The sequence below is a fragment of the Neovison vison genome, chromosome 4 (assembly GCF_020171115.1).
Source record: "Neovison vison isolate M4711 chromosome 4, ASM_NN_V1, whole genome shotgun sequence".
NCBI lineage: Eukaryota > Metazoa > Chordata > Mammalia > Carnivora > Mustelidae > Neogale > Neogale vison.
This window is the reverse complement of record NC_058094.1, coordinates 47,097,032-47,122,974: the sequence shown is the minus strand read 5'-3', so window position 1 is coordinate 47,122,974 and position 25,943 is coordinate 47,097,032.

Sequence of the window (25,943 nt, the reverse complement as noted above, 5' to 3'; positions counted from 1 at the left end):
TGGTCTATCCTGGAGAATTCTCCATGTATGCTTGAGATGCATATGCCTTTTACTGATGTTAGATGGAACGTCCTCTATATGTCTGATAGGTCCATTTTTTCCAAGTCTGCTATTTCCTTATTAATTTCTGTCTGAATGATCTAACCATTGATGAAAATGAAGAATTGAAATCTTCTATCATTGTATTGCTATTATATTCTGTTGCTATTATTGTATTGTATTGCCATTAGACCTGTGAATATTTACATATTTATAATTTATATATTTATATGTTTATATATTTATATGCTGGATGTTGAGTGCATATATATATATGTTTAAATGTTGGATTTATATATTAATATATAAATTTATAGTTTTATATGTTTTATATATTCATAGGTTGGATACTGAGTGTGTATTTATTTATAATTATTCTATCTTCATGATGAATGACCCTTCTATTATAAAATGACTTTCTTTGTCTTTTGTAATAGTTTTTGACTTAAAGTCTATTTTGTCTGACAGAAGTAGAGCTAACCATCTTCTCTTTAGTTTACCATGTGCATGGAACATCTTTTTCCACCCCTTCAGTTTTAACCTATTTTTTCTTTGATTTAAAGTGAGTCTTTTGTAGTTGGTATATAGCTCAATATTTTAAAAATCCATTCAACCACTCTCTATTTGTTGACTGCTGGACTAAACCATTTATTCAGGAAATAATTATTAATACTTATTATTGAAATTTTGCTTTCTGTCTGATTTGTGGTTCTTTTGTTTATCTTTTCTTCTCAACATTTTCCTTATGATTTTAAAATTAGATTATACTGGTATGCTTTGATTCATTTCTCTTTTCCCTTTGTGTGTATTTACTGTATGCATTTTCTTTATGGTTACCGTGGTGCTTACATAAAACTTCTTAAAGTTGTAACTATTTTAAGCAATATAACTTCAATTATGTAAAATGTAAAAAAAAACTTTGCATTTTACTAACCCCATACATTTTGTTATACCTTTAACATTGTATATCTTTCATGTTGTGTATATATTAACAACTTTCTTTTAACCTTTATGTTAGAGTAAAAAGTGATTTACAAATTCATTAAATTATTACATATTCTGTATTTGTCTATATGTTCACCTTTACTAATGGGCTATAATTCATCATGTCTTATCCTCTAAGACTTCTGTATACTGGTTCTCTTGATGGTGTCCCATAATTCCCTTTAGGCTTTTCTCATGGCTTTTCATTCAGTTTTCTTTTTCTCTATGACTGTATAATTTTGAATGACCTGTCTTCAAGTTTATTTTTTTTTTTTTCTTCCACTTGATCAGTTCCGGAATTTCTCTTAGTTATTCTTTTTTTTTTTTTTCTTCAAATCTTTTTGGTTATTCTGGATTATTTTTATTTCTACTGAGGTAATTAGGGGAAGGGCACCTTCCTTCAACTGTGTTGTGTAGCTTGGACAAGGCACTCTCTTCCAAGAGAAAAGGGGAAATTGAACTTGAAACCAAAACCCCTGATCTTTTAGTGGACTCCCTAAGGGCTTTTGGGTTTCTGACTCATCTCACAAAGAATTCCAGAGGAAGTGATATGGTTAGACAACAGAGAGGGCAAGAGATTACAGGATTTTTTTCTTCTTTTTTTTTTTTAAGGAAAAAGACTGGGCAGCAAGAATCTAGATACAGAACCTCATCCACTGTAGTCACTGAAGATTTTCCCAGACAAAGTCAGAAAAAAAACTGGGTATCATGGATCTTTCTTCAAATGTGCAGACACTAATGCAAAGCTGCAAGGACATGAAAAATTAAGAAAATATAACACAATTCAAAGAACAAAATAAATCCCTAGTAACTGACCTAAAGAAATAGAGATCTATAAATTGCCTGAAAAAATATTCAAAATAATCTTAATGTTTTTTTGGTGTTAGAGCCTGTATTTTGTTTTATTTTTAATTTAGTTTTTCATTTTAATTCCAGTATAGTTAATATACTGTGTTATATTAGTTTCTGGTATACGATATAGTGATTCAATAATTCTCTACATTACTCAATGCTCACAATGACAAACTTAATCCCCAACATCTATTTGACCCATCCCACCAGACACCTACCCTCTGGTAACCATCAGTTTTTTCTCTATAGTGTGGTGTCTGTTTCTTGGTTTGTTTCTGTCCAAAATAATCAACTTAAAGAATCTTGATGAATTATAAGAGAACACAGATAGCAACAAAATCAAGAAAATGATACTTGAAAAAAAGGAGTACATTTTTTGACTTCAAATATTCATCTTATTATTTGGTAATCTTTCTGAATTCTTTTATTTAATCGAAGAATTTGTCTCCAGACACTTTAAAGCTATTCCTTTTTTCTACTTATTATATATACATTTTTATGTCCCTTATTGGTGTCGTGTTGCTCTTCAGGTCATATAAGTTCCTATCTATTTCTAATTTGCTAAGAATTTTATCATAAATGCTGGTTTCCTTTCTAAAGTTTTTTTTAATTTGTTAATTGAGATAGTCCTATGGATCATTATGCTCCTTTAGTTTATTTTATATACTGATCTAATTATTTGATTTTTAATAATTTGCTTATTATGTCTAAATGTAATAAATTTGGGATTTAAATTTTAATTTGGATTTTAATTTTATTTTCAATTGTTGGCCTTCTGTAGGGGGTTTAGAGATAATAACAACATCATAAAATAAGATTAGAGCATGACTTCTTTTTCTGTTCTGTGAAGGGAGTTGGGAAAGTTGGATATTATCTGCTTACTTAATATCTTCCAGGATATGAATTGAAAAGTTGTTTAGTTCTGCTATTTTGTTTGAATATGGGCAAAAGTGTATAAAGGGATATTTTAATCTAATTTAATTTTTGTGTGTGTGATAGAGCAATTGAGCTTTCCAATTTAGGTTTTTAAAAAAATTTTTTTTTTTTAGATATTTATTCTTTTACCACTGTTTATGTCTATTTCTATACTTTTTGGTTTTTGCTCATGCTTTTACCTAGCAGCTTGATTCTTTATTTTTGTTGATCACTTGTTTTTGGTTATGTTAATCTTGTGAACTTTGTGGAAATTCTTCAAAGTTCAAAAGTGTGTTTTGCCAGAGATTATTTATTTACATTCTATTTCCCATCACAAACAAATGTGAACTGGAGTTAAGAAATTTGTATAGGTATATACTTGGTAGGACCTTTATGTATACATACTTAGACTTCTGTGGCCTCACAAATCTCAGGTTTTATGCTCCCAGCTATAACATCAGATCAAAATTTTTGTTGGTTTGTTTCCTGGTACTTTATGGCTTCTGGAGAATTTCATTCCTATAAATCCACAGATGAACTAAAATATATTTGAAAAACTACCCAGTATTGAGAGGGTTATTGACTCTGCTATAGTCTGGGTAATGAGTTAACAAATTTTTTTAATAGTTTTATTTACTTCTCCCCCTTCCCTTTTTAAACTAGAAGTGCCATTTATGACTGGGAGAATGGAAGAAACAAGAGATGATAAAGAACAAAAGATGATTATTTGTTTTTGAACCTCCAAAACTAAGTCCTAAAACAAACAATATATTAGATCCAGTTTCTTCTACCCAATTCACCTACTCACCCAAGGAGAAATTCAATTTCCTAGTTAGGAATAATTCTGAGAGTAGTAACTACTAGGAGCTAGTTACTGAGAAAAGGCCCTTTTCTAAGTAATCTTGCTCATATACCTCCAATATTCTTGGCTATTATGAATAATGCTACAGTGAACATGGAAACACAGATTTTTTTACAGATTCTTATTTCAGTTATTTTGGATAGAGCCCCACAAATGGGATTGCATAATCATTAGCAGCTCTATTTTAAATTTTTGAGGAAACTCCATACTGTGGTCCATAGTGGTTATACCAAATTACATTACCACCAACAGTGTTACAAGAGTCCCCTTTTCTCTATATCCTTGACAACACTTTCTATATATTTACGTATTCATAACAACCATTCTATTAAGTGAGAGTTGATATCTTATTATGGTTTCAATTTGCATTTTCCAAGTGATTAATAATATTGAGCAACTTCTAGACATTTGCTTATCTATCCAGGAGAAATGTCTATTCATTTCCTTCACATTTTTAAAAATTTAAATTCAGTTAGTCAACACATACTACATCATTAGTTTCAGATGTAGTTTCAATAATTTATTAGTTGCATATAACACCCAGTGCTTATCACATCATGCTCCTTCCTTAATACCCATCACCCAATTACTCCATTCCTCCATCCACCTCCCCTCCAGAAATCCTTTGTCCTATGATTAAGAGTCTCTCATGTTTTTTCTCCCTCTCTAATGACTTCCCATTCACTTTCCCACACTTTCCGTATGATCTTCTACAGTGTTTCTTATATCAACATATAAGTGAAACCATATGATAATTGTCTTTCTCCAATTGACTTATTCATTCAGCATAATTCCATCCAGTTCCATCCATGTCAGTGTAAATGGTAAGTTTTTATCTTTTTTGATGTCTGAGTAATATTCCATTGTGTGTATGTATGTGTGTGTGTGTGTGTGTGTGACATACACCACATCTTCTTTATCCATTCATCTGTCAGTGGACATCTCAGCTCTTTGCACAGGTTGGCTATTATGGACATTGCTGATTTGAACGCTGGGGTGCAAGTAACACTGGATCACTGTACTTGTATCTTTGGGGTAAATAACTAATATTGCAATTTCTGGGTTGTAGAGTAGCTCTATTTTTACTTTCATGAGAAACCTCCATACTGTTTTCCAGATTGGCTGTACCACTTTGCATTCCCACCAACAGTGTAAGAAGGATCTCCTTTCTCTGCATCCTTGCCAACATTTGTTTTTTCCTGTCTTGTTAATTTTAGCCATTCTGACCGGTGTGAGGTGGTTTTGATTTGTATTTTCCTTATGCCAAGTGATATGGAGGATTTTTTCATGTGTCTGTTGGCTATTTGTGTGATTTGTACATATGCTTTGGAGAAATATAAGTTTATGTCTTCTGCCCATTTCTTGACTGGGTTCTTTGTTTTTTTGGGAGGTGAGTTTGATAAGTTCTTTATAGATATTGGATACTAGCTTTTTATCTGATAAGTCATTTGTAAATAGTTTCTCCCATTCCATTCCTTCATTTGTTTTTTAAATTGAATTATTTGTTTTATTGCCATTGGGTTGTAGGTATTCCTTATTTATTTTGGGATAACTTTTTTTTTCTTTTTAAGATTTTACTTATTTATTTGACAGAGAGAGCACAAGCAGGGGGAAGACAAAGGGAGAAGGATAAGGGCTCAATCCCAGGACCCTGGGATCATGACCCAAGCTGAAGGCAGATGCTTAACCAACAGAGCCACTCAGGCACTCCTTGGATAACTCTTTATCATGATTTGCAAATACTTTGTCTCATGCTATAGGTTGACATTTTATTGTGTTGATCTTTTTTTCTGTGTGAGAGTGTGTAGTCCGATGTAGTCTCACCTGGCTTTTTTTGCTTTGTTGCCTATGTTTTTGGTGTCATGTTCAAGAAAACATTGCCCATAAAAATATCAATAAATATTTCCCCCATGTTTTCTCTTAGGAGTAAAACTGTTAAACTAATAAGTAAATTCAGTAAAGTTTCAGGATACAAAATTAACACAGTTTCACTTCAGTGCACTGATAATAAACTATCTGAAGGAAAATTTTTTTTAAATCTCATTTTTAATAGTACAAAAAGAATAAAATACTTACAAATAAACTTAACCAAGGACATAAAAGACTAGTACACTGCAAACTACAAACCACTGGTAAAAGAAGTTAAAGTTGAGTCAAAAGTGTACCCGTAATATACTGGCCAAGAGGTATACACTCAGCATCTCTAATCATTAGGGAAATGCAAATAAAATCTATGATGAGATGCCATTTCACACTCATTAGATTGGCTGTTATAAAAAGAAAAAATAATTGTGGAGAACTTGGGACCCCTTGCACTGCTGGTAAGAATGTAAAATGGTATAGTCACTGAAAAAAATGGCTGGAGATTACTCAAATGGGTAAACTTAGAATTACCATTTAATTCAGCAATTGTTTTTCTGTATATATGTACAAAAGAATTTAGAGCAGAGACTTCAACAGGTATTTGTATATCAATGTTAATAGCAACATTATTTATGATAGTCATATAGTAGAAACAACCCAGATGTTTATCAGCAGATGAATGGAAAAACAAATTGTGGTACATAATATACAATGGAATATTATTCAGCCTTAAAAATGAAAAAAATCTGATAAATGCTGCAACATGTATGAACTGTGAAGACAATATGCAAAGTGAAATAAGCCAGCTACAAAAGGATGATTATTATTATGATTTCACTTACATCAAGTACATAAAGTAGTCAGAATTATAGAAATGTAGAGTAGAATGGTGGTTTCCAGGGGCTAGAGGCTGGTAGATGGGGAGTTACTGTTTAATGAGATGTGTTTCAGTTTGGGAAGGTAAAAAAAGTTCTGGAGACTAATGATGGTAATAGTTTCATAATAATGTGAATGTGCTTACTGCCACTGAGCTGTATAAATTGTTAAATTGAACAACTGAAAAATTTTAAAATAATTTTGTTACATATGCTTTATCACAATGAAAAGAAACTTTAATTGTGGGCTTTCTTGGCTTTAATTGTTGGCTTTCTTTAATTTGGGCTTTCTTGCACAGATAAGATTCAATAGGTGAGATACTTTTCTGATAATGTCACTGTAAATTCTTCAAAATATAAGAAAAAATTTCCTAGGTTAACTGGAGCAATTAATATGTTAGGCATTGCATAATGAGGAAGAAATAAATACTGAGATGATATGGAGACTCTTCCTTGAATGTTGCATGAAGAATGACATGGGCCTGACTAAGGATCCTTTCAGATCCACTCAGTGCCTGATTCAGGTAGATTTGTCCATCACAGACAGAGCTTGTTCATGGTACATAGAAGGCCACACTACTGGAGAAAACCCATTTTCTCAGCACTTCTTTCAGTGTGAATAGAAAAGAGGTCATTTAACTTTAATTCTCAAATTCCACCCTTATGTAGGACTTTAGCCTCCTGCAGAGTTCCTAAAAGTATTTCTGAGTCTCCAAAGCTAAGATCCTATATAATTCTACTGTATTACTCAATACTGATTTCTTGCCAGATCCTACATAGCTGTTTCTACTGAGTGAGATACATGAACCCAGTTGATAATTCACCACTGTTCCTGTGGGTGCAGAAAGTCAATTAACAGAATATTTATATCTGTGAAGGACTTTCTGGTAGGAAGTATTATAAAATTTGGGGAATATTAAAAGTTGCATTTTCTCTTCATGATGTCAGATTGAGGACAAAACATCATGCTACCATCATTGTTCCCTGTTATTTTGTTTGTGGGTTTTTTTTTTCCCTTATCTCTATTCTATTATGGAATTTCACAGTGTTCTTTTAACAGGTGTTCTCAACCCTCTGAAAATTCCCATATCTGTACCTTCATTACTGAACCCCTTTGGCTATCTACACACAACCTTTTGGATATAATCAAACTCCGAATGTCAGTTTATTTTCAGTTGGGACCCCTGTTAAAGCAGTATTCTGGACCTTAGGGCACCTGGGTGGCTCAGTGGGTTAAGCCTCTGCCTTTGACTCAGGTCATGATCCCAGGGTCCTAGGGGTCAAGTCCCATGTCAGGCTCTCTGCTCAGCAGGGAGCCTGCTTCTCCCCCCTCCCCTCTGCCTGCCTCTCTGCCTACTTGTGATCCCTCTCTCTCTGTCAAATAAATAAATAAAATCTTAAAATAAAATATTCTGGACCTGAAAGAGGAATTGCTGAAATAAAATTATATCATTGATGTAGAATATTACCTATTATACCTATTAATAGATTACCATAGGTATCAAGTATTGATCTAAATCTTTGTTAAAATATTCCAAACATTCTGTATGGTAAAACTCTAGAAATGGAACAAAGTCTATTTAGAAATAAATATTCCGAAAAGAAAAGTATTTTTTTAATTTATTTTAAAACATATATTTGAAATACTAAAATATTCCTTTATCCTCTTTTATTTAAAACATTTAAGCTGAAAACAAATAGATATTATGAATCTTAAACCAAATATGTGCCAAGAAGACATATTTATTCTATAGTCTTAATTTGAAAAAGAGGGCTTCTGCTTAATCCATCACCTTTTCACATCTCCAGCTATCTCAAAAAGTAGAAATGATTGAGAGACCAGTATGAATATCCAGTTATGCTTTTGTAAAGATTTTTTTTTTTCTCTTCCTTGCTTACTCTATACAAAAGAAGAAGAAATGATCAAATATTTGAAATGTGATCTCTGGTAAAAGCTTCCTGGAGAGGATTTTGTGAACACCGGTTTTATGCTGTTAAAGAAGCAGTGACTTCTGTGAACTCTCTGGTCTCTCATTATCTCTCCTCTATTCCATCTAATGAAGTAAAGGATAAGAGGTTGAGGTCAAGCTGTGGTTGGTGGAAGTTCAGAGTTCTGTTAGACTCTTTGGAAAGCCAGTTGTCAGGCTTTTTTTTCTTGTGCCATTAATCAAAGATTAAACGGAAGAACCATTGTATTTTGTCTTTCCAAAATATTTCTTAGGTCTTCTGTTACCCTCTATACTTATGACATTTATTTTCAGTAACTTAATGATATTCTACCTAGTTTATATTGTAAGATATCAAAACAAAACCAAAATTAAAATAAGAGAAAAGAGCTTTTTAAAATAAAATTGATTTAAGTAGAAATATTTAGAAATATTCTTATAAAGTTATATTTACATATAATGTGTATATATTTGTATAAATATAATGTGTATATATTTATATAAAGTATATTTACATATAATGTGTACCACAGAAGTGATAGCTTTGGGGGGACTTTAAAAAATCTTGGTTATTAAGAAAATAGCCATCTCTTCCTTATCATTGAAACAATGCAGACTGAAGCCATGTATCCTTGTAACTCTTAATGTGGACTGCAAAATAAACACAACTATTTATTTATTTGTCCCAGTCAGATTTTTTGACTGATAAATACTGTCCCCACCATACTGATCATTGACCCACATCACTCAATAAAATTATAGCCTAAGCTACATGCTTAGAACAAAGCACAGAGGAAAAACTCAATAAATAGTGATTGATTGATTTCTAAACTTCATGGTTTACTTTCATTTGTGAGATGCATAAATGCAGGTAGATAATTAGCCTAGAGATATTTTGATAATTCTGTATCCATGGTCTTGCTTCAGAATCTCCTTATTTATAAATCCAGATATAAATACCATAGCATTTTTTATTCGGGCCTTTAGAACAATTGACCATGCACGTAGATTCCAGCATAATAAATTTCTATTGCATTTCTGTCTGTTTCTTTCCAAATTCAGAGAAAGCTAAAATCCTGACTGGAATTTCTAAAGTGAAATTTGGTACACTAATACAGCAAAAGAAAAAATGGAAGAATATGAAGTAATCAATGTCAAACATTTCTACCTAAAAATGCTTATAATGTTTGATGTCCTAAAAATAAGAGAAAATTACTGTATTGCTTGGCTGTGCAAAATAGCATATAATGCAGAAAGAAAGGTCATAAAGTGAGCCACCTTCAAGGGCCAGAAAAGAAAATAAACATGTGAGTTGGATATAAGATAATCAAGAATGTTGGTAAAAATGCTGGCATGGGGAGTACATATCTCAAGTAAAAATGCTCAAATAAGAAACAAAAAGAAAAACAACTACCAAACAACATAATGGCCAACACAATTTTTATTGTGTTTGGAATGCCTTCTGCCTGTTAGCAGACAGATTGAGACCATTGGTTTCAACTGCTAAATGTTGCCTTAGAAATAATGTTTAACTGTATTGTAAATATCACACTAATTAGATTTTTATATCTTTGAAGTAGTCTAGTGCAGTTCATTTACTATTGTATTTTCATAGCTGCTTAGTGAGTAGTAGCACAGTATTTGCTCATTAATTGACCTTTCCACGAATACAATTATTAAATGTAATTCTAGCACCATGGTTCATTTTTAGATTTTCAGTTTTGGGGCTTAATGAATTATATCCCATCTTTTTGCATTAAGATAGATTTTCCACAACATAAAAACAAAATACACTGATCTGATATATTGTCCTCTGAACTTTTCAAGAATGGGATACTCTGTTGGAATAATCCCGAGGGGAGACTTGACTATCTCTTAGTGGTGTTTTTTGGTCCTTTCTCCTCCATGTCAAATTTATTTGTATCCTTTACATTTGTTTATGAGTTTAGCCAAAGGTTGATCAATTTTATTTATCTTTTCAAAGAACCAGCTCCTGGTTTTATTGTTCAGTTCTTTTTTTTTTTTGGTCTCTATTTCATTTATTTCTGCTCTAATCTTTATTATTTCCTTTCTTTTATTGGCTTTGTGCTTTTTCTTTTTTTTTTTTATAGCTCTTTTAGGTATAATGTTTGTTTATCTGAGATTTTTCTTGTTTCTTGAGTTCGGTCTGTACTGTTATAAAATGTTTTCTTAGAACAGCTTTGCTACATTGCAAATATTTTTGACCATTGTGTTTTCATTTTCATTTGTCTCCATGTATTTTTTGATTTACTCTTTGATTTATTGTTTGACTCATTCGTTGTTTAGTAGTATGTTATATAGCCTCCATGTATTTGTGTTATTTCGGATTTTTTGTGTGTGTGATTGATTTCTAATTTCATACCAATTGGTTGGAAAAGTGCATGATATGATTTCAATCTTTTAAAATGCATTGAGACTTATTTTGTTACCCAACATGTGCTCTATTCTGGAGAATGTTCCTGGTGCATTTGAAAAGAATGTGTGTTTGGCTGGTTTTGGGTGGGATGTTCTGAGTATATATGTATTAGGTCCATTTGGTCCAATATGTCATTCAGACCCATTGGAGTTCTTTTTTTGTTTTGTTTGTTTTTGTTTTTGCTGATTTTCTGTCTGGATGAACTCTTCATTGATATAAGTAGGTTGTTAAAGTCTCCTATTATTATTGTATTATTGTCAATTTTTCCCCTTATGTCTGTTAACTGTTTTATATATGTAGGTGCTCCTGAGCTGGGTCTCTAGATATATCTTCTTGTTGGATTGTTCCCTTTATCATTATGTAGTATCTTCCTTTGTCTCTTGTTAATAGCCTTTGTTTTAAAGTTGATTTTGCTTGATATAAGTATAGCTACTGTGGCTTTCTTTTTGCTTCCATTTGCACGATTTAGGTTTTTCCATCCCTTCACTTTCAATCTGTTTATGACTTTAGGTGTGAAGTGAGTCAGGTAGGCAGCATATAGATAGGTCTTTCCTTTTTATTCATTCACTCACCCTGTGTCTTTTAATTGGAATAGTTCATTTACATTCAAAACAATTATTTAGGTATGTACTTATTGCCATTTTGTGACTTCCTTTAAGGTCATTTTTTGTAGTTCTTCTCTGTTCCTTTTTTTTTTCCCTCATTCATTTCCCTTGAGTTTTAATGGCTTTCTCTAGTTCTATTCTTATATTTCTTTATCTCCATTTTTCCTGTATCTACTATAATCTTTGATATGTGGTTACCATGAGGTTCATATATAATATATGTATAGCAGTCTATACTAAATTGATGGTCACTTAAATTTGAAAACATTCTAAAAGCACTAAATTTTTACTCCCTAACCCTGGTCATGTTTTATGTATATGATATTATAGTTTTATTTATTTATGATAATTAATAATTATTTATGTTATTTAATGTTATGTTATGTTATTTATGTTATTTAATATTATTTATGTTATTTATGATAGCATTTATTTTGGGCATCCCTTGGCTTATTTTTATAGATGTAATTGATTTTACTGCTTTTGTGTTTTAACCTCCATGCTGGTTTTATAAGTAATTAATGTACTTTTGTTGTGTTTATATTTACCTGTGAAATTTTTTCTTTAATAATTTTCTTTATTCCTGTTTATGGCTTTTTCTTTCCACTCAAAGAATTAATTTGAACATTTCTTGTAAGTTTTGCTTAGTGGTGACGAACTCCTTCAGCTTTTGTTTGGGAAACTCATTATCTCTTTTTTAATTCTGAATAACTTTGCAGGGTAAAGTGTTCCTGGTATACAGTTTCTTCCTTTCAGTACTTTGAGATATATTAGGCTTTGAATACATTAGGCTACTCTCTCTGTCCTGCTGACAACCTTATGGGGTTTCCCTTATATATAGCTGTTTACTTTTATCTTGCAGCCATTAAAATTCTCTCTCACTACTTTTTTTTTTCCCATTTTAATTATTATGTGTATTGGTGTGAACCTCCTTGGGTTGATTTTCTTTTGCGGGGGGGTGGTTTCTGTGCTTCTTGGATCTGGGTATGTGTTTCCTTCTCCAGATTAAGGAAGTTTTCTTTTTTTCTTTTATAAAGATTTTATTTATTTATTTCACACACATACACACAGAGGGAGAGAGAGCCCAAGCAAGGGGAGTGAGAGGAAGGCAGAGGGAGAAGCAGTATCCTGAGCTCCTGATGAGCAGGGACCCTGGTGTGGGGCTTGATCCCAGGACCCTGGAATCATGACCTGAGCTGAAGGTAGACACTTAACTGACTGAGCTACCCAAGTGCCCCAGATGAAAGAAGTTTTCAACAATTATTTCTTAAATAAATTTTATGCACCTTTCTCTTTTCTCCTTCTGGGGCCTCTATAGTACAAATGTTATACTTGATGTTGCTGTGTTTAACCTATTGTCATTTGTCAAAATTATTTTTCATTTTGTTGTTCAGCTTAGTTGCTTTCCATCATTCTTTCAGCTCATTGATCTGTTTTTCTGCCTCCTCTAATATGCTATACATGTCCTCTAGTGTATTTTTTTTAATTTCAGTTGAGTTCTTCCTTTCTGACTGATATCTTTTAAATTTTCCATCTCTTTGTTGGAGGTCTCACTGAGATCCTCCACTCTTCTCTTGAGTTCAGTATCTTTATGACCATTACAGTGAATTATTTATCAGTCCTATTGCCTATCTCCATTTCATTTAGCTCTCGTTTGCTATAGTTTTGTCCTGTTCTTTCATTTGGGACATAATCCTCTGTCTCTTCATTATTTCTAACTCTGTCCCTTTCTATGTATTAAGAAGGTCAGCTACATCCCTTGATCTTGGAAATAGCAGCCTCATGAAGTAAAAGTGGTGCCCTATAGTGCAGTGTGCCCTGTTCACCACAGCTGAGTGTTTCAGGGCTATCTACTATGGTTTGTTGTGCCCTATTTTTATGGCTTACCCATCTTAGTTCAAGCTAGTTGGCTGCAATAACCCACTTTGCCTGTTGTGGGTACACTGGGCAGGGTTTTGTCTGTGTGCTCAATAAGGGGGCAATCTGGGGCTGCTGCAGCCTTATAGTTGGAAAGTGTCCCCACTCAGACCAGAAGTCTGCTCTCAGCTCATCTGCTAGAACTGCAGCTGCACTGACTTAGAGGGTGATTTTCCTGCTTCATATCGGAGAGGCTTTCATTGGTGGGCAAGGCCAGCAGTCTGACCAGATACCTGTCCCCCATCTGTCTTTTGGGGTTTCAGTTACACTAATCAGTTGGGCACTCTCTCTGCACTGCTAGTTATGAAGTTTGGCTGCTGGGACTAAAGGCACACTGGTGTTTGTAGTTGTCTTCCCCTTCCCAAGGGCAGGAGTCACTTTGGAGGGCACAGGTCCATGCCTGGGCTGTTTGCAGGGTACGTTTGGACAGAAGTTACTTTGGAGGGATGCCTGACAAGTGGGGTGGGTTTGAGGGAATAGATCCTCAGAATGTGAGGGTGCAACACAAGTGCTAGCAAGATAGGAGGAAAGCAAGATAGATGGTTCCCACAAGTGTCCTTCTGTCTAGGTGTTGGGGTTGTTGGGGAGGGAAATGGCAACTGCCAGCTCTTTTGTTGTTGAAGTCTTCTAAAGATACCTGCTTTTCCAGTGCAAATTCTGAGATTGGTAAATAAATCTCAAAGTACACTCCAGGCTCTTTTCAAACCCTGCTTCTATGCTTAATTGTTAGGTTGGCTCTTTAAGGGTGGAGATTCGGTTTGTTAGGGTCTGTGGTCAAAGGAATGAGACTGACACAAATTGAAAGTCAAGCAAAGCTTTATTTCATGCCAAGCATCGAAAATCAAATTGACCAGTGGGGCCATCTCTTAAAAAGAGGCGACGATAACCAGGACACCGACCCCGACTACTTCCCTTACTCAACAATTCACCTTACCCGATGATGATGCTCCTGGTGGCACTGCTTCCCGATGATGACACTCCCGGCGGTGCTGCTCCCCAGCGATGCTCATGATGCTCCCAATGACTACCTCAATGATCCCGACACTCCCCAGCGAGGCCGCTCCTGATGACGATGCCACTCCCAAAGCTCCCAATGATGCTGCTCCTGACGACCCCAATGCTCCCACTCCCGACGACCCCAACGCTATCACTATTACTCCCCTGCCTCATAGATCAACCTTTATAGAGGTGATTGAGTCTGGCCCACACACAGGTGGCCAGTGAGACTGTAACACACAGGAAAAACTGCACAGTCATGCTAGGTAGGCAATACGGGTGACCAACTGAATTTCAACTTACAATAGTAAATATATGCACGCCCCACTGATTGGATGTCTCCATCTGGCCTGGCCCACCCCTATATCCAGGGTTTGCAGGTAAGTTCTTCTGGGAGGGGCGGGGTCAATCTAAGTTTATAACAAATTGGCTCCCTCTGGCCAACTTGACCCCTACATTCCCCCCTTTTCTTTGGAATTTAGTCAAATCCTTGACTTTTCAGCCAGTTCTATGTTCTCCTTTTGTAAGGGGTTATACTGAGCATGTAAAACTGATTTTATTGCTCTAATTTCCCACCTATACTTTTTGTCTTATGAGGTGACTCAATAGCTCTTACACAAATAGGTAATAATAGGAACAATGAACTCACAGTCTTTTGAGTCTTAGCTTTAGTCCACGGTCAGCAGGGTCCATTGGCTGCCGCTTCCATCCCTGGGGGGCATCCTTGTTCTCGGCTCATTTGACGTGACCTGTGTGAATCCAGGCCCAGATGCCTTCTACTTTTATTGCCGTGGGTGTGGTCAAGATGACAGTAAAAGGTCCCTTCCAGCGAGGTTCCAAGTTTCCCACTTAAGGGCGACATATCCAAACCAAGTCCCCGGGTTGGTAAGGATGTGGTTCCACCTTTGTCTCCAACTCCTGTTTGGTGGAAAAAGCCTCTACCCAGCCTGAAAAGGTATCTACAAAAGCTAACATATACTTGTGCCCATATTTTCTGGGTTTTATCTCTGTAAAATCTATTTCCCAATAAAGTCCTAGTTCCTTACCTCTTTCTCCTTTCCCTCTTCCCATTCTAGTTCTTTCCACATTAACTGTCTGGCATTGAGCATATCTATCAACTACATCCTGAACCATATGCCCTAATTTAGAAACCTGGAACTGCTTGCCTATAAGCTCCTTAAGTTTGTGTACTCCCAAATGAGTACCCTGATGTATCTTGTCTACTAACTTCTTACCTAGTCTTCGAGGAAGAATTATTTTTCCTGCTTTAGTCTTAGCCCAATCCCCTTCATAGTCCAATTTAGCCCATTTTGTAAATACTTTAAATCTTCCTCTGAATATTTCAGTTTTTCTGGTAGGGCAGGAGCCAGGAGTGTAACCAGTTCTTGCACTGTCTCTTGGGCTGCTTGCTTTGTGGCTTGATCTGCTAATTGGTTTCCTTTTGAAATCAGATCAGTCCCCTTTTGGTGTCCCAGGCAATGCATAATGGCTACTTCTTTTGGGTCCCAAATAGCCTGGAGGAGAGCCAATATTTCTCCTCTGTTCTTAATTCCTTTTCCTTCTGCTGTTAATAGGCCCTTTCCTTTATAAATAGACCCGTGTATATGGAGAGTAGCAAAGGCATACCTGCTGTCCATATAGATGTTGACGGTTTTATCATTGGCCATCTGCAGTGCCTTGGTGAGTGCAATCAGCTCCACTTTTTGTGCCGAGGTTTCATGTGGCAAGGCTGCCATCCAGAGTTCCTGCTCAGGAGAAACCACCGTAGCCCCCGCTTACCTCTTTCCATTGACCATGTAGAGTCATCTTCACATCTGGGAGGGGAGTCTCTCTGAAATCCCGCCTTATTCCTGTGACTTGGGTTAGGATCTCCCCACAGTCATGTGGGTGGTCAGCCAGCTCCTCTGGCAGCAGTGTGGCTGGATTTAGCACTACCAGGGCCCGGAAGGTCACTCTTGGTTCGTTGAGGAGGAGGGTCTAATACCCCATCACTCAGGCATTTGCCATCCATTGGTCTGGTGGAGTCCAGAGAAGGCCCTCGATAGCATGGGTGGTGGTCAAGATGAGATTTTGACCCAAAGTCAATTTACTTGCATCCTTGACCAGGAGGGCCATGGCAGCAATTATGCGGAGGCAAGGGGGGAACCCAGCCACTACTGGATCTCGTTTCTTGCTAAGATAGGCTACTGGCCTTGGCCAAGGCTCCAGAGTCTAAGTCAAAACTCCTTTGGCCACCCCTGCTTTTTCATCCACATACAAGTGGAAGGGCTTGGTAACATCTGGGATGGTAAGTGTTGGGGCACTCAGTAAGGCTGTTTGTAATTCCTGAAATGCTCCTTCTGCCTCAGCTGTCCACTCTATCATAGTGAGCTGCCCCTTTGCCAGTTTGTAGAGAGGTTTGTAGAGAGTTTGTAGAGAGTTTGCAATCTCTGCAAACTGCGGTATCCACAGCCTACAGTAGCCCACTGTCCCAAGAAACTCTCTCACTTGTCGGGACGTGGTGGGGTGGGAGTATTGGGTGATCACCTGTTTCTTGGACTCAGACAGTGAACACATTCCCTCATGGAGATCAAAACCTAGATAAGTGGTATGGCTCTGACAGAGCTGTGGTTTCTTTGTAGACACCCAATGCCCCTTTTCCTGCAGAGTCAGTAAGAGAGCTCTTGTCCCCTGCAAACATGATTCATAGTCCTCAGTGGCTATTAGCAAGTCTTCAACATACTGTAACATAGTGACTCCCAGGTTGGAGGTTCTGTGCTCCTGCAAATCCTCGGGTAGGGCCTCATCGAAAATGTTGGGTGAATTCTTGAACCCTTGGGGAAGTCTTGTCCAAGTGAGCTGGCCTTGATATCCTTCCTGTGGGTCAGACCACTCAAAAGCAAAGAGGGGCTGAGATTCCCTTGCTAAAGAGATGCAGAAAAATGCAACCTTGAGATCTAAGATAGTATACACAGTTCTTTTGGGGCCCAAGAAGGAGAGTAGGTTATAGGGGTTAGACGCCATCGGGTGGATATCTTTGACCCATTTATTAACTTCCCACAAGTCCTGAATGGGTCAGTTCAGCCTCGGCCTTTTTGACGGGCAGCAAATGTGTGTTCCATGATTCGCAAGGAACTAGGATCCTGTCTCCTTGGAGGTGGTTAATGTGTTTTCTGATCCCTTTCTTTGCTCCCCGGGGGAGGGGGTACTGTCGGACATGAACAGCCGTAGCTGTCACCTTTAATTGTATCACCACTGGAAGTTGTCCCCTGGCCAAGCCAGGGGGCTTCCCTTCTGCCCAGACCTTGGGAAACTCAACCTATAGGGTTTGGAGAAGGCTTCCCCACTTTGTCTCCTCTGGTTTTGATACTGGCTCATAAAGGGGGTATTCATCTACTGCTGCCATAAGCACCTGTACAGTGGGTTGTCTCAAGGTTACAGTCATGTCGCCTTCCAAGAACTGAATGCTGGCTTGTAACTTGTGGAGGAAATTTCTTCCCATGAAGTTATATGGGGCATTAGGGAGGACCAAAAATCGATGTTTAACTACTCCCAAGGCCAAATTTGAAGTCCTTTCTGTTGTCCATTTATGTCTCTCTGTGCCATTTGCTCCTTGTACCCAGACTTCCTCTCCAGATAGTTTTCCCATAGGTTTAAGTAATGATGAAAATTGGGCTCCCATGTCCACCAAAAAATCAATTGATTTCCCCTCCACTTTAATTTTTACTCTGGTGGCCAGCATTGCCATCTTCCTTTTGGGATACTCTCTGGCCCAGTGTCCTTTTTCCTTACGGTAAGTGCACTGATCTGAATCTAAGTCTTCCCGCCTGCCTTCTCTGTACTTAGGCTTTTCCTTCTATTTACCATCCCCTACCTGCCTCATGTAATGCTAAAACCTTAGCCAGTTTGTTTTTCATCCTCCTGTGCATCCCTCTTATTAAACACCTTTTCTGCTATTCCCACTAATTCAGTCAGATTCTTCCCTTAAAATCCTTCAATTTTCTGAAGTTTCTTCCGTATATCTGGGGCTGTATCAAGTGATGACCCTTATCAAAACATTGAAACTTTAGGAAATGTACAGAACCTCTGGAGTATTTACAGCATTTACCCAAATGTAACCAAGGTTTATCATTGATTTAGCAGTACTTCCTGAGTAACTTAGCATATTAAGGAAAAGCCTTATGAGTCAAAGAGATCTCATTTACAATTCTGGGCAGGCAAAGAGAAAACCATTTACATTTTAACCAATTAAGAACTGTTACAACAGAATTCAGGTAAGCACAAAACATGTTTACCAACAGATTTCAAAAGCACAAACCCAGTTCCAGCAACCAGCGCTCTAACATTTTATCCCATTTGTCATCCAAACAAAACTTCAAAGTTTCAGGTTACCAAAGACTCCGAAAGCCACTTTTACAATTACCCATCAAAACCCTGAGACAGACAATTAACCATCAGCCCAGCCATCCCTCAACCAACAGACCTCACATTCCACCTGGGCCCATTCCACTTCAGATGCCATGCTTTCTCTCCAGCAAGGGGGAGGGACTAGGCAGTCCACATAGGGCCAGAGAAGACAAGGAATTCCCCAAAACAATGGGAGTTTCAGCAGCTGCTTGGGAATATTCCTTAAAGTCTCTGTCCTGAGTTAGACCAACCCCAGCTGGCTCCAGTTAAAGCCCTTAACACATGAAATGAGTGAGGGAGAAGACCCGCATCTATTATAGGGAACGGAGAGATGAAAGTCAGAGTCCCCTTACTCTCTGCTTGCCCAACTCCTTCAATCACAACAAACAACACAGCAGACAACAAAAAGACAAGACAAAGACAACTGCAGGCCCAGGGGTCCTGCCACCGGTGGGGATTTTCTAGGGGGACCCCAACCCCGTGATGGCCTAGGAGGACTCAAGCCCCCGGTGACCGCCTAGGGGGACACGAACCCCCAGAGACCACCTAGGGGGACACGAACCCCCTGGCCACTGCTGAGGGGTACTTGAACCCCCCAATAGGCCCCTGACCACACAGGGGGACTCAAACTCCCAGAGACAGCCCAGGGGTACTTAAACCCCCCAAAGATCTACCAGCAGAGGGTTGGGGCATCCCTGCATCCACTCCAGCCCTGGGGAGCATGGCTACGTCCAGCTTCTCCCCGGTGGGCCATACCCAGAACTCCAACCAGACAGATAGATAGGATCCCAATACACAAGATCCCAGTACCTCCGGAGGCATTTCCCAAAAATTCTGATGCTGGCTCATGTCTCATCATTTGATCCTGGACGTTAGATCCTTGAGCCCCCAGTGTTAGGGTCCGTGATCAAAGGAATGAGACTGACACAAAGCAAAAGTCAAGCAAAGCTTTATTTCACACCAAGCATCGAAAATCAAACCGACCAGTCGGGGCCGTCTCTTACAAAGGGGCGACGATGACCAGGACACCGACCCCAATTACTTCCCTTACCCAACGATTCCCCCTACCCGACCGACACTCCTGATGGCGTTGCTTCCCGAAGACGACACTCCCGGCGATGCTGCTCCCCAGCAGTGCTGCTCCCCAGCGATGCTCATGATGCTCCCGATGACTACCTCGATGATCCCAACGCCCCCCCAGTGAGGCCGCTCCCAATGACGATGCTGCTCCCAATGACCCCGACGCTATCACTACTACTCCCCTGCCTCATAGATCAACCTTTATGGAGGTGGTTGAGTCCGGCCCACACACAGGTGGTCAATGAGACTGCAACACACAGGAAAAACTGTACAGTCATGCTAGGTAGGCAATATGGGTGACCAATTGAATTTCAACTTTCAGTAGTAAATATATGTGCACCCCACTAATTGGATGTCTCCATCTGGCCTGGCCCACCCCTATATCCAGGGTTTGCAGGTAAGTTCCTCTGGGAGGGGTGGGGTCAATCTAAGTTTATAACAAATCGGCTCCCTCTGGCCAACCAGGCCCCTACAGGTTTTCTATTGCTCTCTGGATTTCCCTGAGCTAAGCTTGCTGATTTTTAAAGTACCTAGTGTTGAATGTAAAAGTACCCTGTTGAATGTAAAAACTCATGAGGTTAACCCCCACTGTTTCTCAAAGTCAGATATTATAGAGACTCATCTTCCCAGTGCACATCCCCTTTGCTTGGGTTACCTGGCTTGGGGTCTGATCCTCTCACTTCTTCAAGCTTGTGATATTACTCCCATTTATAATTAGCCTCACCAGGGGTTTCCAACCACCCTTTCTATCCTTTTTATATGGCCTCCTATCTATGGTTAACAGGAAAGTCTGTTCTGCTAGTCTTCAGGTTGTTGAATTAATTGCATTGATGTATCTGATATCATGATGTGTCCCTGGGATGACGTAAGTTCAAAGACCTTCCAACTCTACCATCTTTACAGAAGTTCTTTCCACTTCCTGAACTTTTTAGCACAGATTTTTCAGAAGCTTCTGTCTTTAGAACTCTTATTTTCTTTCTATCCTTTCTCATTCTCTTTCATTAGCTGGGCTCTTTGTCCCCCACCCCAACCTTGCCCCTTCCTCCCCACCGCCACCAAAAAAACCTGACCTTGCCAATTTACTCTTGGGATTTCAGCTACTGTCTGTACGAGATTTTTGTCTTTTTTTTTTTTAATATATATTTATTTACTTATTTACTTGACAGAGAGAAAGATCATAAGCAGGCAGAGAGAGTGGGGAAGCAGGCTTCCTGCTGACCAGAGATCCCTATGTGGGGCTCAATCCCAGGACCCTGAGCTCATGACCTGAACCAAAGGCAGAGGTTTTAACCCACTGAGCCACCCAGGTGCCCCAAGATTTTTGCCTTTAATCACAACTTGTGTTCTGACTGCTATGTCCTAATTGTGTTCTTGACCTTTATACTTGGATGTTGAGGTATACAGGTCAAACTTTATTGTCATAAAATTGTAGTAATTAGATCTATTCTCACATTTTTTCTTCTTCCTGATTCTTTAAACATTTCTGTTAACAATGACTCTATTCTCTTCCAATGGCAAAAACTGAAATTTAAAATCATATTGTTTTGTTTTACTCCATATCCTGTCTCAACATCTCAGTTTTTTCCCTACTTTCCTAATAACTATAGCAAATACCTTCATTACTCTTATATATTTTTAAATTCATTATCCTTCAATTTCATACTTAATCTATTACAGTCACGTATGTGTTTATTAGCTCTTGTTATAAGAAACTAAAACTAAATTACATTTTTAAAAATATTTGTTAGAGAGGGAGGGAGAGAGAGTGTGAGTGAAGAGAGGGGCAGAGTGGAAGGGAGAGAATCTCAAAAAGACTTCCGTGCTGAGCACAGAGCTCTATGCAGGTTGCCATCCATGACCCCAAGATCATGACCTGAGCTGAAACCAAGTTGGATGCTCAACTAACTGAGTCACCCAGCTACCCCCTAAATTACATTTTTTGAACAAATTTATTTTGAAATCAATATAGTTTTACACAATAGTAACAAACATGGTACAAAGAGTTTTCATGTACCCTTCCTTAATGATGGTACATTTGTCAAAACTAAGAAATTGACATTAGTAAAGTACTATTAACAATGCCACAAAATTTGAATTTCACAAATATGTTCCAGGATCCAATCTAGGATGCCATATTGTAGGTTTCCAATATATGTATTTAATCTCCTCTGGTGTGTGATAGTTTATCAGTTTTTCCTTATTTGTCACAGTATTGACTATTTTAAATAGTATTTTGAAGAATGTCCTTCAGTTTGGGTTTGTCTGATGTTAACGTCACAAATAGCCTACAGCCAAGTGTTTTTTAGAAAAATACTAGATTATTATGTAAATTATATATCTTACCAGAAGGTATATGATGTTAACATGAAATTAACATGATTTATCAGTGGAGTTCCCCCCCCACCTTTACTGAGTTAAATTCACAATTAAAAATTATATATTTAGGGTATACAATTGATGGTTTGAAATATGTATATACTGTGAAGTAAATATCACAGTGAAGGTAGTTAACAAATCCATTACCTCTCCTTATTACAGTAATAATTTTTTCTGCATTTTGGGAGGAGGAAGCCTGAGAACAATTATTATTTAACCTCTTAGCAAATCTAAAATAATAAAATATTTTAAATTATTGTCACATTGTTTTACATTAGATTTCTAAACATTTTTTATTTTGCATTACTGAAACTTCATACCCTTGGCAAATACCTCCTCATATCTACTACTCCCATCTCTAGAAACTACCATTCTACTCTCTGCTTCTGTGAGTTTGACTATTTTAGAGTCCTCATATAAGTGTTAACCATGTAGTATGTGTTTTTCTGCATCTGAGTTATTTCACTTAGAATAGGTTCATGTATATTTTCATAAAGGGTAGGATTTACCTCTTTTTAAGGTAGAATAATAGCCCATGGTATGTATGTGTGGATATATTTACCACATTTTCTTTATTCATTCATTCAATGATGAATTTTAGTTTTTTCCACATTTGGCTATTGTGCATAATCCTGAAATAAACATGAGAGTAAAGGTGTATGAGATGTTAATTTTGTTTCCTTCAGTGCATACCTACAACAGTGATTGATGGATAATATGGTAGTACTCTTTTAAATTTTGGGGGAAACCTCCATTTTCCATAAGGTTGTGCCAGTTAAAATTGACACTGATGGTATATAAGGATCCCAATTTCTCTACATCTTCACACTTGTTATCTTTGTTTTTTCTAATAACAGTCATTCTAAGAGATGCAAACTAATATTCATTGTGGCTTTGATTTGCTTCTTCCTGATGATTAGCAATGTTGAATACCTTTTCATTTACCTGTTGCCATCTGTATATTTTCTTTGAAGAAGTGTCTCTTTAGATTTTTGATTTAGATTGCTTATTTGCTATGGAGTTTTGTGAATTTCTTATATTTTTTATATTAACTTCATACAGATAAATGGTATGCAAATATTTTCTCCCATTCAGTATGTTGCTTTTAGACTGTTGATTATTTCCTTTGTGTACAGAAGCATGCTATTTTGATGTAATCCTACTTGACTGTTTCTGCTTCTTTAGCCTGTACTCTTGATGTGATTTCAAAGAAATCATTGCCCACATCAATGTCAAGGAGATTTTTCGCTGTGTTTTCTTCTAAAAGTTGTATGGTTTCAGATACGATTTTAGACTCATGGTTTCATTTGTCTTGAATGCATTTTGAGTTAATTTTTGTGTTGTGTAAGATAATGATATTTTTTTGCATGTGGATATCCAGTTTTTCAACACTCTTCATTGAAGAAATTATCAATACCCCATTGTTTGTTCTTGTCATTGTTGTAGAAGATTAACTGGCTGTAGATATGTGAATTTATTTATAGGCTCTATATTCTGTTTCATTGGTGTATATCATGTATAAAATTATTATTATATATTATATATTATGTATATGTTTATATTATGTATACTATGTTATATTTTATATATATGTGTGTGTTTTTATGGCAGCACCATGCCATTTTGATTAGTAAAGCTTTATAATCTATTTTGAAATCGGAAGTGTGGTGCCTCTAGTTTTGTTTCTGCTCAAGATTTCTTTGACATTTAGGGATTATTGTGGCTCTATATGAATTTTAGAATTTTTAGAAATATTTGCAAAAATTGCAATTGAAATTTTAAGAGATTACATTGCATCTATAGGTCACTTTGGGAATTATGGACCCTTAAATATACTAATACAACCCATGAACATGACCTATATTCTCATTTATTTGTATCTTTAATTTTTTTAACCAATCTTAAGTTTTCAGTGTACAAGTATTTCACCTGCTTGGTTAACTTTACTCATAAGGATTTTATTCTTTTTGTTACCATTGTGGATGAAAATTTTTTAAAATTTCCTTTTCAGATAACCAACTATACATAAAAACATAACGCATGTGTTATGATGATTTTGTGTCCTACAAATTTATTAAATTTATTTATTTTAACATTTTTTTAACAAAATCCCTAGGATTTTGTACACATATGACTATTTCATGTGCTAATAGAGATCATTTTACTTCCTCCTTTTTGGATTTGTATGCTTTTTCTTTTTTTTTTCCCAGTCTAATTGTTCTATGTCTTTCAGTACTCTATTGAAAAGGTGATGCAAGAGTGGGCATCCTTGTCTTATAACAGATCTTAGAGAGCTTTTAGTTTTTTCCCAATTATGTTAGCTGTTGCCTTGCTGAATATGGCCTTTATTGTGTTGAGGTCAATTTCCTCATGGATATAGGAGAGTCTGTAGTCTTTGTAGACTTAAGAGTTTCAATGATGAGTGGATATTGAACTTTGTCAGTTTTGCTTTTTCTGCATTTATTGAGATGATCATGTGGTTTTTCTTTTATTTTGTTAATGTATTGCATCACATCAATTAATTTGCATATGTTAGCCATTTTTGCATCCCAGGGATAAATCTTACTTGCTCATGGTGTATGATACTTTCAGTGTGCTGTCAAATTTTACTGAGGATTTTTACATTTGCATTCATCAAGGATATGGGTCTATAGTTTTTTCTTGTGGTGTTCTTGTCTGTTATTGATATTGGGATGATGCTGGTCCCATATAAGTAAGTTTGGAAGTGTTTCCTATTAGATATTTGGGAATAGTTTGAGAAGATTTGATATTAATTCTCCTTTGGAAGGAGAATTGGAAGAATTGACCCAGTTGTGTGTAATTACCCCAGGCCATGATTCCCCCCTCCTCCTGGGGAAAACATAGTAGAACAAGTCTAATAGTCCTTGCTTCCAGTGTGGATACCCATAGCTTCCACTATGAAAAACACATACAGTCCTTTGCTGACTCTTACTTCAGCTGGAAGAGGTCCCTATAGTCCATTCCACTGTAGCCCTATGAAGATGACTGAGGTAATCCCATGAAGCTGGAGATACCATCACTCATCCTGGTCCTGGAAGTACCATGCACATGACCAGCACTTGGCTCCACAGCCACTCCGCTAGTGTCTCACCCTGGAGAGTAGCACCACCACTGCCCCACATACAAGCCTGCATACTGGACCCTAGTGCCAAAAGGGATCCTCTAGTCGATGGAGGAAAAGGAAAGCAGAAAGACCAGAACAGTCTTTGCTACAAAGAACCACAGTAGCTCTCACCACCACCATGAACACATAGGAAAGAAAGCTATAATTTTTACCAATACCAACCTTAGCTGATTGAGCTTGGTGGAGTATATGTTTCTATGTTTCCCTGGAGCCAGCCAGAACCTCTGCTGCACTGAGCTGTGACAGACCGGATGATAGGTTGACACATGTAAGATGTTTTTCTATAGACATCCTGGTTTTTTCTATAGATTTTAGGTTTTTTCTATAGATTTTATAGGTTTTTTCTATGTTTTTCTATAGACATTCCCTCAGAGTTTTTGTGTCATACCAATGTGCTGCAAATTTTTTATTATAATTCAGAACTCTCCTAGTGTTATTTTCATTGATCGTTAATTGTTTATTTATTTATTTATTTATTTATTTATTTTTTGGTGCTTTGATAAGCTTCGGAAGTTCAAAGTCTGTCTTGCTGACGTCACTCTTGAAGTTTTCTTGGTGTTGAGCTTTAACATTTTTCTATCACATGTAATTTACAAATATTTAATTACAGTCTGAGGTTTTTCTTTTCATTATCTTAGTAGAGTATTTTTCTAAGCAAAATATTG